This window comes from Myxocyprinus asiaticus, chromosome 46 (genome assembly GCF_019703515.2).
Source record: "Myxocyprinus asiaticus isolate MX2 ecotype Aquarium Trade chromosome 46, UBuf_Myxa_2, whole genome shotgun sequence".
Classification (NCBI taxonomy): Eukaryota; Metazoa; Chordata; class Actinopteri; order Cypriniformes; family Catostomidae; genus Myxocyprinus; species Myxocyprinus asiaticus.
Window position 1 is genome coordinate 26,311,475 of NC_059389.1, and position 15,659 is coordinate 26,327,133.

General features: G+C 37.7%; 1 pseudogene; it reads right to left on the minus strand.

The window, feature by feature from the left end:
* The window catches only part of LOC127436286 (NACHT, LRR and PYD domains-containing protein 12-like), a 65,309-nt pseudogene extending 50,915 nt beyond the window's left edge, over nt 1-14,394 (minus strand).
* Nucleotides 14,395-15,659: the final 1,265 nt, after the last annotated feature.

Consider the following 15,659-nt stretch of genomic DNA (forward strand, 5'->3'; position numbering starts at 1 on the left):
ACTGTACTCAACATTAAAAATGGCTTTTGGTCAATTAAAGTGAGACGTGAAGATCAGTGGAAATTAGCTGTTACTGTCAACCAAATACAGTACATCTGGGAACGAATGCCACAGGGCCTCCACAACAGTCCTGCCATTTTTCACAGGGCAGTGGAAGACACACTCAACCCGCTGTTAGGTGCGAGCAACGTAATCCACTATGTCGACGACATACTTATTTCAACAGTGGGGTCAATTGGTGAACAATTGCAACTTGTTGATGCTTGGTAAAACTGGCTTTAAACTAAAAGAGAAAGCTCAAATCACGCAGAGGGAAGTGCAATATTTGGGTTACACAATTACGCAAAGTCATCCAGAAGCCCTTCAAAAACCCATTATCAAATTATACCATGAATATGCTCATGTATCAGCTGCGAAAACCCAGCAATTGATACAAACACAATTTTGGTGGTCAGGAATGATTTCTGATGTCGACAGGTGGTGTAGTACATGCCAAATTTGTGCAACAGTTAATCAGGGAAAACCCGGATGCATTAATTTACTTTGAAAGACCCACCTAAGGGACCCTGGGAATCCTTACAGTTGGATTTCATTGGTCTGCTCCCCAGTGCCAAGGGGGATATCGCTATTGCTTGGTAATCACTGACAAATTTTCAAAGTGTGTGAAGGCAATTCCCACTCGCAATAACACTGCAAACACTGTGGCACGGGTGATGGTGAAGCAAATCATTCCTCTTTGGGGAGCACCCATACAAATCGAGTCTGATCAGGGAACCCATTTTACTGGGCAACACTATGAAAAACATGTGTAAAATGTTTAGCATCAAACAAAAATTTCACACTCCCTACAGACCACAAAGCTCAGGTATGGTGGAACACATGAATCACACCATCAAAGAAAACCTAGCTAAGCAAATTGCACAACATCAAAACAGGTGGACTGATGCATTACCAACTGTCCTCACTGTACTACGTGCAACACCATCTAAAGCCACGGGCATCAGCCCATACGAGCTCATGACCGGAAGAATCATGAAGCTCCCGACTGATCCAAATGTCTCCCCAGCAGACCTGGGGCCTTTCATGCTTGCAACACAGAAGACTGTGCTGGGCCAATTACAAGAATTTTGTGCTCCTTGAAACAACCACACCATCTTTTTCCAGAGCAGCCTGTATTTCTCTTTACCTGTGGGTTTTTCTTTGTATCCTAAACAATTCTTCTGGCAGTTGTGGCTGAAATCTTTCTTGGTCTACCTGACCTTGGCTTGGTATCAAGAGACCCCCGAATTTTCCACTTCTTAATAAGTGATTGAACAGTAATGACTGGCATTTTCAAGGCTTTGGATTTCTTTTTATATCCTTTTCCATCTTTATATAGTTCCATTACCTTGTTACACAGGTCTTTTGCAGTTCTTTTCTGCTCCCCATGGCTCAGTAAATAGCCTGCTCAGTGCATCCACGTGAGAGCTAATAAACTCATTGACTATTTATACACAGACACTAATTGCAATTTAAAAAGCCACAGGTGTGGGAAATTAACCTTTAATTACCATTTAAACTTGTGTGTGTAACCTTGTGTGTCTGTAACAAGGCCAAACATTCAAGAGTATGTAAACGTTTGATCAGGGACATTTGGGTGATTTCTGTTATCATTATGATTTAAAAAGGAGCCAAACAACTATGTGATAATAAATAGCTTCATATGATCACTATCCTTAAATAAAAGACAGTTTTTTTTTTAGCATGATCAGTCATATTTTCAAAATCAATGCCAAAATTTCACAATTTCTGCCAGGGTATGCAAACTTTTGAGCTCAACTGTAAATAAAAAAAATCTCTGTCGTCTTGACTACCACCCCTGGAGTCACAAGTTCGAATCCAGGGCGTGCTGAGTGACTCCAGCCAGGTCTCCTAAGCAACCAAATTGGCCCAGTTGCTAGGGAGGGTAGAGTCACATGGGGTAACCTCCTCGTGGTCGCTATAATGTGGTTTGCTCTCGGTGGGGTGCGTGGTGAGTTGTGCGTGGATGCTGCGGAGAATAGCATGAAGCCTCCACACGCGCTATGTCTCCGCGGTAACGCGCTCAACAAGCCACGTGATAAGATGCATGGATTGACGGCCTCAGACGTGGAGGCAACTGAGATTCGTCCTCCGCCACCATGAGGACTAGAGCGCATTGGGTATTCCAAATTCGGGAGAAAAGAGGAGAGAAAAAAAAAAACTGTCGTCTTTTGCCCTTGCTACAGTATATAGATCACCTGGGCCGTATTCTCAATTCTTTGGTGATTTTACTAATTTTCTATCAGATCTAGTAGTTACTATGGATAAAGCTTTAATTGTTGGTGAGTTCAACATTCACATATATAATGAAAATGACAGATTGAGATTAGTATATTTAATGATATTCTCAATAAAGAGTCAGACAAAAAGTTACGGGACCAACTCATCACCATAATCATACGGTAGATTTAATTCTGTCATATGAAATTGATGTTGATACTACAGAAATTCTGCCACAGAGCAATGACATCTCAGATTATTACCTCGTCTCTTGTATGCTGCGATCAGTCACTCAAACTACACCAAGCTATCGTTCCGGTAGAAATATCTTTCGACCACTAAAGATAGCTTCACTAATAATTTTCCAGATTTGTCTCATATTCAGTAAGCCAAAAAAGTCCAAAAGAACGATGTTATAACAGAAAATACTGTCTTCTCTAGCACTCTTGATAGCGTCACCCCCTTCAATTAAAGAAAATGAAAGAAAAAGCTCCGCACCATGGTTCAATGATCACACACATGCCCTCAAGAGAGCAGCTCGGATGGAGCGCAATTGGAAGAATACAAAATTAGAGATATTCGTGGTGCATGGAAGCATAGTGTCTGTAGCTTCAGACAGCCACTAAAAGCTGCCAGATCAGCATATTTTAGCAAACTCATAGAAAATAACCACAACAATCCTAAGTGTTTATTCAGTACTGTGGCTAAACTGGTTAGGAATAAAGCTTCGAAAAGAACCAGATATTCCATCTTCTAGACTTCTAGAATTTCTTTACTGTTAAAATTGAAATAATCAGAAAAAAAAAAAATTGGAATTATGCATCGTCTGTAACAGTACCTCAGAAAACATTGTCTAATAATTTTCCTCACAAGCAACTTCAATTCTTTGCTGTCATAGGTCATGAAGAGCTAACAAAACTTATCAAAAAATAAAAAGCCAACATACAACATGTATGTTAGATCCAGTACCAACTAAGTTCTTAAAAGAGGTATTCCCTGTATCTCAGAACCTCTTCTTAATATTATTAACTCCTCGCTATCCTTAGGACATGTCCCAAGAAATTTTAAAATGGCAGTTATCAAACTGCTTATTAAGAAGCCACAGCTTGATCCTGGAGAATTGGATAATTACAGACCGATTTCAAATCTCCCATTTATGTCGAAAATACTAGAAAAGGTAGTGTCCTATCAACTATGTTAATTTCTACAGAGAAATAGTATATATGAACAATTTCAGTCTGGATTTAGGCCCCATCACATTCAGAGACTGCACTTTTCAGAGTTACAAATTACTTGCTCTTATCATCTGATCACGGCTGCATTTCTCTTCTAGTGCTTTTAGATCTTTGTGCTGCCTTCGACACCATAGATCATGACATTTTCTTGAATTGGCTTGAGAATATGTTGGCATTTGTGGACTTGCATTAGCATGGTTTAGCTACCACTTTGTCTGTGTAAACAAGGAATTGTCAAATCAAACAAAAGTTTAGTATGGAGTGTCACAGGGATCAGTTTTAGGGCTTTTCTCCTTATATATGCTTCCCCAGGAAGATATTATCAAGAATCATGGAATAAGTTTCCACTGTTATGTCAACGATACCCAACTTTATATTTCTTCGAAACCCAACGAAATTTCACAATTCTCCAAATTAGCAGAGTATATCAATGAAATCAAAGTTTGAATGGCCAGAAATTACCTTCTACTCAATTCCGACAAAACAGAGGTACTAATTACTGGACCACTTTATAGATATTACAGTTTAATTTTCTGTTAATGCATGATTTTCTGTAAATCTGCTTTGAAACGATGTGTGTTGTGATAAGCGCTATTGAATTTGCATTTGTTCCCACGTTTTTCTCACGTGACTCTCGGTTAGCCACGTGTAGTAGCTTTGTTTTGCTAAATAGTCAGGCGTGTCCAGCGCCAGGATGGTTACTTAAAGTGCAATATCCCTTATCAATTCAAGAAAAGCGATCTATCAGGAGGAGTCTGCTTATTGTTTAAGTATGTGTTTATTACTGTGTCTCACTTGTTTTTGAGTAATATTTGTTACTAGAATAGAGTTGTTTCTTTACTGTGTGCTAAATTCCCATTTGTTCCCACATTTTCATTTTAATCTCATTTCACAAGGCATCACTTCCCAAAAGCACTTGCATATATTTTCTTTTTCTATTTCTTTTCCATTCCTCTATGCCTACTCCTCGCAAAACATGTGCCCTCAAACACATCCCTGCTCTGTTACAGACAATTGTCACGATTTAGGCATATGACACATCGCAACCCACACAACCTACAGCCCCTCTGAACATCATCACAACCTCCTCTCTAATTTTTGGTCGGACTCTGGAACTGCTGTGAACAAAGCTGACTTATGACACTTCAATCTAGACTACCCCAAACTCCTCCTCTTCTTTCGTTGCAACCTCTGTTCTCTCTGACGCATTTCCACTGCTGTTTTTACATCTATTCTTTCGCAAAATCTCTTTTCCTCACTGGATGTAAACACTGCTCCAGACAATCTATACTCCACTTTAACAAACTGTCTAGACAGCATCTGTCTTCTCTCCTCCAGGCCAGCACATGCGACACCCTCCAACCCCTGGCTCTCAGATGTTCTTTGTGAACATGGGAACGACCTCGGGGCTGCTGAGGAGAAATTGCTGCAAATCTAGAGATTCTTTAGAGTCTGAATCTGAGTAAGTATCAGTCTCTGCTTTCTTACTTTAGGCTAACATCTTCTCTGCAAAAACTTCCTATTACAAGGACAAGATCAGCAACACTATAGATGCTCACAGCTTATTTAGGACATTTAACACACTCATCTCCACTCCCTATCTACAGTCTTTGACACAGTCAACCATCAGATCCTCCTTTCCAAACTCTCTACTCTGGGAATCATAGGATCTGTGCTCTGCTGGTTCAAGTCCTATCTCTCAGGTAGGTCTTTCAAGGTAGCTTGGAGAGGTGGCATGTCCAAGTCACATAAGTTACTTAATGGGGTATATCAAGGCTCAGTGTTTGGCCACTCCTCTTCTCTATATACACACACAACATCATTCAGGCACACAGACTTTCTTACCACTGCAATGCTGATGACACGCAGCTCTACTTGTCTTTTCAGCCTGATAACCCCATGGTTACGGTTCAGATCTCGACCTGCCTGGCAGACATCTCGGCCTGTATGAAGGAACACCTCCTTCAACACAACCTAGCGAAGACTGAGCTCCTCGTCTTTCCAGCCAACCCTGCTGTTGAGCACAATATCACCGTTCAGCTGGGTTCACACCATCCAAAAAGGTCAGAAACTTGGGGGTAACTATAGACGACCAGCTCAACTTCACCGACCACATCTCAAAATTAGACCAATCATGTAGATTTGCACTCTAAAAAATTAATTAAAAATTAAAATCTACAAAATAGGAAGATGAGACCTTTACTCTCTGAACATGCTATAGAACTCCTTGTTCAGTCTCTTTATTTCTAGGCTGCATTTATGTAATGGTCTTTCAGCTGGCCTTCCTGCAAGTGCAATCAGGCCTCTGCGAATGATTCAGAATGCAGCAGCATGGCTGGTCTTCAATGAACCCAAGAGAGTGCATGTTACACCCCTCCTTGTCTCTCTACACTGGCTGCCAGTTGCTGCACGCATAAAGTTCAAGGCTCTGATGCTGACATACAGAACAGTCAATGGGTCTGTGCCAGCTTAACGGCTAAAGACACCTTTTCCTTGAGCACTTAACCCTACACTCCTAAAAAAATCTTATTTGCACTCTAATCTTTGTCTTGGCACATACTTTTCTAATACAATTGAAACTTGGTATTGCAGCACTTTTCATATTACTGTCTCCTTGAGATGAATCACTTGTTTTTTCCTTCCTCATTTTGTAAGTCGCTTTGAATGAAAGCGCTTGCTAAATGAATAAATATAAATTAATAAATAAAATAAATAATAATTTATCTTAATGTGTTCTGAATTTATTGACTGTAAAGTAAAAACATGAACAGAAGAAAAATAAACATGATTAAAAGATGAATGAAATCAGTTTGATCTTCTTTTCTTAAAGTCACAGGGGCAGATTTACTAAGAAAGAAATGCACCCACTAAAAGCACCATTATTTTGCAACTGCACTCGTTAAGCACCCCATTAACGTGCGCTTGACACCGCGCATCTAGATATATGCCAGGTTATAACGATCTTCAACATCATTTGATGAGTATTTGGTGAAATGATGGGTTGAAAATGTTCACAAACATCTCTTTTAAATAAAATTCATTTTACCACCTACTTTCATTTGGCGGTAATAAGGGCAAATTGCATGGAGTTTTGAAAATGAAGCACAATCTTCAATGAGCCTAATTTACATAGAAAGGAGCCATGTTTGTGCGGAATGACAATGACTTCATTTAAATATTGAAGAAGCAGCCCAATTTCGGCACTGATTGCGCCCGCTAAACGTGACTGTGGGTGGTTAGTGAATAAGACTCAGGTATTTGTGCTGAAATACCACACGGAAAAGTGTTGTTTTTTTTTACCACTTTATAGCTTCACTCAGATCAGATTTAAAGACTTCAGTTCAGAGCAGCACATCAATTCACTGTTAGTTTACACTTGCAAAAACAACAATTAACTGAATATTCAAGGCAGTTCATAGAGTAGATGTATTCAGTGGATATTAAAATATGAGTTACTATGTGACAAATTATCAGTAAAACCAATTGTGTTCTGCACTGAATGCTGATGGACAGACAGACATGTAAAACATCCAGTATTAGGCTTCAGCATGTAGAATATCATTGAAATGCAAACAACACTCATCAAAAACTACAAACAGCTGCGGTTAAAATAGCTTACAGCAATCAAGACAGACAGAGAGATAGACAGACAGAGCGTTTCAACAATGTAATGATTTTTCTCAGTGTTACTTACAGAACTGATCTGGATTCTTTAATCACAGGTAACAGCTTCAGAAGAACTTCATCAGCTTTATTTCCTGCTCCAACAAATTCTGTAAGATCAAACACATCCATCGCCTGCTCTGTGGTCAACAACACAAAAACTAAAGCTGACCACTGTGATGAGGAGAGTTTGGTTTGTTTTATTCTTCCTGATGTCAGATAATGTTGGATCTCCTGCATCAGTGAATGGTCACCCAGTTCATTCAGACAGTGAAACAGATTGATGGATTTCTCTGGAGAGAGATTCTTGCTGATCTTCTGTTTGACATACTGAACGGTTTTCTCATTGCTATGGGAACTGCTTCCTGTCTGTGTCATTAAATCTTGTAAAGGAGTCTGATTAGACTTCAATGACAGACCCAGAAGGAAACGGAGGAAAAGGTCCAGATGTCCATTCTGACTTTGTAAAGCTTCATCCACAGCTCTCTGATGCAGCTCAGATAATGAAACCTGTTTTGATGAATATTTTTTTATTAAATTCAAAGCTTTAGCCGACAGACTTGGTTTGGTAATGTGGTCAAACCCATTTATATTATTGTTTGTAAAGGAGAGGTGCACATATAGAGCTGCTAGATGTTCCTGAATGCTCAGATGAACAAAGCAGTACACTTTCTCCTGGTAAAGCCCAAACTCCTCTCTGAAGATCTGAGTGCACAATCCTGAGTACACTGATGCTTCAGTCACATCAATACCACACTCTCTCAGGTCTTCCTCATAGAAGATCAGATTGCCTTTCAAAAGCTGCTGAAAAGCCAGTTTCGCCAGTCTGACAATCATGTCTTCATCTATCACGTTCTTCTCAAGGGTCTTCTCATGTTTGATGTTTGTCTGAATGATCAGGAAGTGTGTGTACATTTGAGTCAGAGTCTTGGGGATCTCTCCACTCTCTGCTTCACCCATCATTTTCTCTAGAACAGTGGCTGAAATCCAGCAGAACACTGGGATGTGACACATGATGTAGAGGCTCCTTGATGACTTCAGGTGTGTGATGATTCTATTGGCCAGACTCTGATCACTGATTCTCTTCCTGAAGTATTCCTCCTGCTGTGGCTCATTGAATCCTCGTACCTCTGTCACATCGATCAACACACTTAGAGGGGATGAGATCAGCTGCTGCTGGTCTAGAGGTGATCCAGATGAGAGCAGAGGGAAGCAGATTCCCCTTGATGAGGTTTGTCAGCAGCACATCCACTGAGGCTGATTCACTTACATTACACAACCTCACATTGCTCGTAAAATCCAAAGACAGACGACACTCATCCAGACCATCAAAAATGAAGAAAACCTTATATTCATCACTGGATATTTCCATTTGTTTTGTTTCTGTGAAGAAGACATGAAGAAGATCTAAAAGACTGAGTTTTTTGTCCTTCATCAAATTAAGATGTCTGAAAGGAAGTGGAAATATGAGGTGGGCGTCCTGATTTGCTTTCCCTTCAGCCCAGTCCAGAATGAACTTATGCACAGAGACTGTTTTTCCAATGCCAGCGACTCCCTTCGTCAGCACAGTTCTGATGTCTTTGTCTTGTCCAGGTAAAGGTTTAAAGATGTCATTACATTTGATTGGTGTGTCCTCTGTTGCTGTTCTCCTGGATGCTGTCTCAATTTGTCTCACCTCATGTTCATTACTGATCTCTCCACCCTCAACCTCTGTGATGTAGAGCTCTGTGTAGATCTCATTCAGGAGTGTTGGGTTTCCCTGCTTTGCTGTTCCCTCACATAAACACTGAAACTTCTTCCTCAGATTTGACTTAAGGGTGTTGTGGATATCAAAAATGTGAGGTTCATTGCTAGAAGATTGACAAAGCAGATCATCATATTAGGAGACCAGTACATGGAATCCAAATAAGCAGAGATGGGTTTTAATGTTTTATATAAGACACAGAGAAAGTAGTAAGACAACTATTAGTGAGATTTAACTATATGGAAAGACCGATTGTGATGTATAACCTATATACTTATACAACAGTTAGTTCCAAATCCTCTAATTTGATTGGCTAAGCAGCATTCTAAGAGTTCTGATATTTAGTATAACACTGGAATATTTCACTGTTTGAACATCAAGATTTTTCTCACCAGCGAGCAGAGCTGGAGCTAAAATTCACAGTGCCTGGGACCAGTTTAGTTTTTAGTTGGTTGTAGGTTGAAGTTTTTTTGTTTTTTTTTTACTACAAACTACAAACCCAGCTCTGTTTTTATGATTAAATGCTAATTCCTACTATAGTAACATTAATTTCCACCTCCAGTACAGCTAATATAGGCTTAATATAAATTCTAAAATTACTGAAGTTAAAAATGAAGGTGGAGTTGGGGTGGTGGAGGGATGCAAGGGAGCGAGGTAAGCAATGGCGCTTGTGTTGCGATTGACAGAATTAAATAGACAAGCTCCTCCCGAACCTTCATTTAGAACTCCATATATTTCTACCTAACAGCAGAGGAGAAAAAGAACCACTGTACACCTGACGAATAATCAGCAGGTGCGTGGGAAAAACTGGAGGAAATAAAATCATATAAAAAGCATATCCTATACACTGTTGCTGCTTGCAAACAGTATACAAATTAACTGAAACGTTTCTGTAACACTTGTGGAGATGAGAGGCAATGGATCTAATCGCAGCTCTTTAACGAAAACACAAATGAAACACGAGAAACACTGGAACCACTAGAAACAACCATTACCATCACAAATGAACAAGAACCAGAGAACACGAGGGCATTATATACAAAGATAAATGGTTTAACAAGACACAGCTGGAAACAGTCAGAAAGGGATGAACTAAGTCATAGCAAGGACAGACAAAACATATTCAAAATAAAAGTCCATGAATTAATACTCTCAATAATACTGTCAAAATAGTAGTAAACACAAAGATACCATAACATTGCAGTTTCAGTCATGCGACCTTTGTCAGGCATTTATAAAGGTAATATTTTATAAATACCTGAGAAAAGTCACATGACCGAACAATGTTTCATTAAATTTGTATACTGTCTGCAAGCAACAGCAGTGTGCAGGATATATGTTTTGTTTATTACCTAACATCAGAAGGAAAGTCTTCATCTTTCAGTTTTAGTGGATGTGGCATGGGCTGGTCACTCTTCATGGACACACAGCTGGGTTCTGGTGAGTCTGATTTCTTTTGCTGGATCGGCCTTTAAAAGCACAAATATACCATGTTAGCCATTCTAAGTGCTTATTCTATGTAAAAGATCCTGAGATAGAACATGATGCTAAATTAATTCAGATTAAGAGAATCATGATTCTCATGATTTGTTCATGAATCCGATTCATGACAAATCATTCTTTTCAGTCAGATCTTTTTTATGAATCAGCTGATCCGGTTCACAAAAACACTCGGAATAATTTGTGAATAAATCTTTAGTAAGATTTTTCCATTTACAAAACCGATACGGTTCTCAAGTTCGACTCCATCCAGTTGCAGCAGTTAATGTTGTAAGATCATACTGTAAGATTTTTCGTGAAGTATAACAATTTATGTTAAAGATTTTAATGTATGAATCACGAGTAGGGCTGGGTTATCGAGAACCCATTATTGTACACAACCGGTTCCATTTTTTTTTTTTTTTTTCTTTTTAAATACCAGAACCGTATTATTTTCACGACTTTCGGTTCCGTTAACCAGGGCCATTTCTTAGCATATGGGGGCCCTGAGCGAATTCCTACTTGGAAGCCAACCCACACCCCATCCCCATGGATCCAGGCCCACCAAATTTTAATATATTAACTTAAAAGCTAAATATATTAATTCAAGAAACACACAAAAAAAATACAAATAAAATTAACACAAAATTAACAAACTATACTAGAAACAGCCCCACCGTTAATGGTTCCTATACATGCAATTTTCTGGCGATGCGGATGGAACACTGTACTAAAATATTCTTCCAGCAGCACATTTCAGCAGCAGCGCTGCCATCTTCTGGATCTATGGCATGGAACACACAGTGCTACAAGTGTATTCTGATTCCCGAATGAATTACTTTTATGAGCCGGATCTTTTGAATGTACAGCACAAAACATATGACTCTTTCTGGTATAGTACAATTCCCGAGTGAATGACTCTAATGATCCAGTTCTTTTGAATCTACAGTGAGAAACATACGGTGCTTCCGGTATATTCTGATTCCCAAACAAATTACTCTAATGTTCTTTTAAGTGAATCAAAAACACTTATTTATTAGTACTGAATTAATTTACAAGTTATGAATGTCCAACTCGAAATGAAATAAGAACTGTTGAAGTCTCTCAAGCCTGAAGTACAACATTACACTACATAGCACAACTGTCTCTGGAACTGTTAGTGTTATGTCATGTTGTACTTCAGACCAGTTACTGATTGGTTGTTCATACGACAATGTATATTTAGAGTCTTTTTTTTTTTTAAGTGTAATTTTATAAAAGAATGAATGAAATATGCTTTCTTGTTTGTTTACATTTTTTTATTATTATTATTATTATTTAAAATATAGTTAGGATTAATTATTGTATTGCATTTATGTCTCTATAAAGTCTGCAAACACATCTTTTACAAGAACTGTACTAAATGTATTTCTGATTAGCTATAGCTGCTCTGTAGAACCCTCAAATGATCTCATCATTTGGCAACAAACTGCAGAGGGCAGTAAATGAAAGAATAATTGCATTTCTAATTTCCAAATAATTCATGCTCCATAACTACTCAAATAATCGTTACTGGAATCGGAATCGTTAAGAGGAATCAGAACCGAAATAGTTGAATTCCTTTCGATTCCCATTCCTAATCACAAGTTGTACACCATACACTACTTATTTGATCCTTTTATAACCCCTGTTGAAGCTTGAAAGCTCTCCTTGCTATTCTTTTAAATTTCAAGGAAAAATATCCAATACTATATCTAATATACAGTATTTATATATATATATATATATATATATATATATCCTATATATAATAATCAGTCATTCTAAAGAATTTAGATTACGTTACTTACCTTTTATAATCTAACAGAACACGTTACAAATAACCGTTTGCAGCCTGTATTCTATTATTTGTAGTGGAATAGATTTTAAAAGTAAACCTCCCATCCCTAATTAAAAGTATTACAAACTGTAATCTCAAGTTTCATCCTAATTACAGCTCATGAAATAACACGTGCTCGTAATGCAACTTTTGTCACCTAAGACATCTTTAAATTTTAGTGGATGTGGCATCAACTGGTCACTCTTCATGGGCACACAGCTGGGTTCTGGTGAGTCTGGTCTCTTTTAAACAATGTTAGCCATTCTAAGTGCTTATTTAAGATGAAAGATAACATGATGCTAAAGTAACTCAGATTAAAGGTGTACTCAGTACAATTTTTGCTTATGTTCCACTGACACCTAGTGGCGTAGACGCAACATCACACAAAAACAGAACTTCTGTTACCGATATATCATTGTAAAAATGTGCTATTCACAATCAATAATTAATTTAATTTGCAATTCAAAGCAACTAATTTAAAAAGATTATTGAGAGAGTAATATAATCTAAACATGTGGCACTCGTGATTGTGTGATTTCGAATAAAGCAGCTTTTAATACTGATCTGACTAGAGCAGGGGGTGCCAAATCCTGCTCCTGGAGGGTCACTGTCCTGCAGGGTTTAGCTCAGAGTTTAACACATCAGCCTGTAATTTTCAAGTAATCCTGTAGACTTCATTAGCTTGATGAGATGTTTGATTAGGGTTGGAGCTAAACTCTGCAGGACAGTGACCCTCCAGGAGCAGGACTGTGCACCCCTAGACTCGAGTCTTCTTCTCATGCGAGTGTAAATAATTTTTTTTAAATTTCAAAAATACATCAAATACAAATCATTTAACTAATTAGATATTACAAACTGTAATCCCAAAATCCATCCTAATTACTGCTCATAAAATAATAGTGTCCATGCATCTTTTGTCACCGAATGTCAAGAAGAAAAACTCCATCTTTGAATTCTGTTGGCTGCACTATTGACTGATCACTCATCATGGGCAAACAGCTGGGTTCTGGTGAGTCCGAGCTCTCTTTCTGAATTGTGTTTCTGTAAAAAAGAATTAAAAGTGGTCATTTTCTTTAACTTGTTTATTTATTTATTTGAATATTTGTGATCTATCAATAATCCAAAGAGGAGTCCCCATATGCTCAGAAACAGCCCTGAGACTTTAATGAGAGTACCTGCATCCTGGAGAAAAATCTCCATCTCTGAATGTTTGTGTCTCCTCCATGAATCATTGAGTCCTCATGAAGATGCACAGCTGGACCTGGTGAGTCTGATCTCCTCCATTGACTCAAATTGAACGAAACCACTGAAACACACATACACACATGTATTGATTTCCACGTGAGGACATCCCAAAATCTCCCCAAAGGGTTTTGTCTGATTTTGCACTGTTCCGAGTATTTGTCTCCAAACTAGCTACTTACACACAACAACAACAACAACAAGAAACCGTTATTTTTTCAGCTGGGTTGAGTTTCTTCAAACTATATGCGTCCCTTATTACACCTGTTTAATATTCATGACTTAAAAAGGGCATGTCTATTAAAACTTATATGTATTGTATATATTATAAGTAATATTCGCCAAGTTGAATCAAGCTGCAAAGTGCTGGTGTTTCCTTATTTCAGAAATAATAAAACGATCGAGGTTATTGTAAATAATAATAAACTAAACAAAAAGCAGAAACAGTTAATAACAATAATGGAATTAAAATCTTTCGTGTGTCATTCATTCTTTTCATATTCAATTAGGAATCCAAAAACTACAAACAAACGACCTGTTACGTCAATTCATTTACAACTCCATTATTACTAAACAAAACAAAAAATGACGACTGGTTTTATCTACTTTGTTCAGGTTACGCAACATTTCACTTTTACTTTAAATTCGTGTTTGCTGAAACTTTACAGAACGTCAATAAGGAAATGACACCAGCGCGTCAGAAAAAACCCGAGCACTCACCAAACGTTTTACTAGATACAGCTGCTCAATCTCAAAACCCTGCAGTTCCATGTACTAAAGATATTGTAAATGTTCATATTATACGCTAAACCCTGTTCTTCCGATATATAACAACTTGAAAATGTCGAAAAACAAACTCCGAACAAACTTTCACGTCATGTGTGACAGAAATGAGCAATATTCGGAGTGACAGATGGGGGCGCTATCAATCCACTTTACTCATCTTTTCTGAGAAATTTTAAAAAAGGGGGGAAAAATTATATGGCCGAGTCAAAATGGCAGACTACTCCTACTATTTCTGCCACAGACAAACATGGCAGAACTAGTGAGATTTGGTGGCCAAGATGGCGCTGAAGAAAGCTAACTTTTGAGAGGCGCAGTTTTCTTTTGTGTAAAACTTAGCTTTCGGTTTCTCAAATTTAAACTCGTTGGTGCAGGATATCTTTTATAGATGTTTTCTTAAGTTTAGACCAAAACGGGATCACTATCAAACTCCTCCTAGTGAGTTTGCTGTTACAACTGTGAATAGCTAATTTGCACGAGGGTACTTATTAGCTATTTATTGGGAACGAAAGATGAAAGCAAGTACGGTAAACTCTCAGAAGATTAAACAAAAATCCATGCCAATAGTTTGGGTCAAGTTGATCCACAACTATGTGAAACAAACAGGGTTGGGAGGGTTACTTTTGAAATGTATTCCACTACAGATTACAGAATACATGCTGTAAAATGTCATTTGTCATTTGTCATTCGTTAGATTACTCAAGGTCCGTCACGTATTCTAAATACTTTGGATTACTTCTTCAGCACTGGTAGATTTTTCACTTGTTTTGACTATAAAAACTCTGCTAGTACAGTAAGACAAAATACACATGTTAGAAATAAATTCTCTGATGAACCTAAATATCTTATGCAGTGTTGTTTCTAAAACAAGATAAATCAAATTGATCTTGTTTTAAGGATTTTTAGATATTTTTTACAGGAAAACAATACACAAATTATTATCAAGAATATGATTTTTGCCCTAATATCAAAGGTCTTACTAGAACGAAAAAAAGAAATTATGATCCAACGTGAATTTTCTTGATAAAAAAATATAATTCCTAGTAACATATGCATGTAAAATGGCTAGAAATAGCATTTTAGCTTAGTGTAAAGCTAACAATTTACACAAGGTTTATTTCTATTTCTTCTGCTCCAAACTTACTTCAAACTTATTCTCTGTCTGCTCATATGAATGTAACACATCATAAGAAAGTGTTTCACTGCTGTTCAAATGCACTTTGGATCGCATCATTTATATGTATAAATGTTTTCCATCTGAAAGGACTAAATATTAAATGAAACAAATGACAATAAAATGCAAAGTAATCTCTTTAGTAATCAAAATACTTTTTGAATGTAACTGTATTCTAAATACCAATGGTTTAAATTGTAA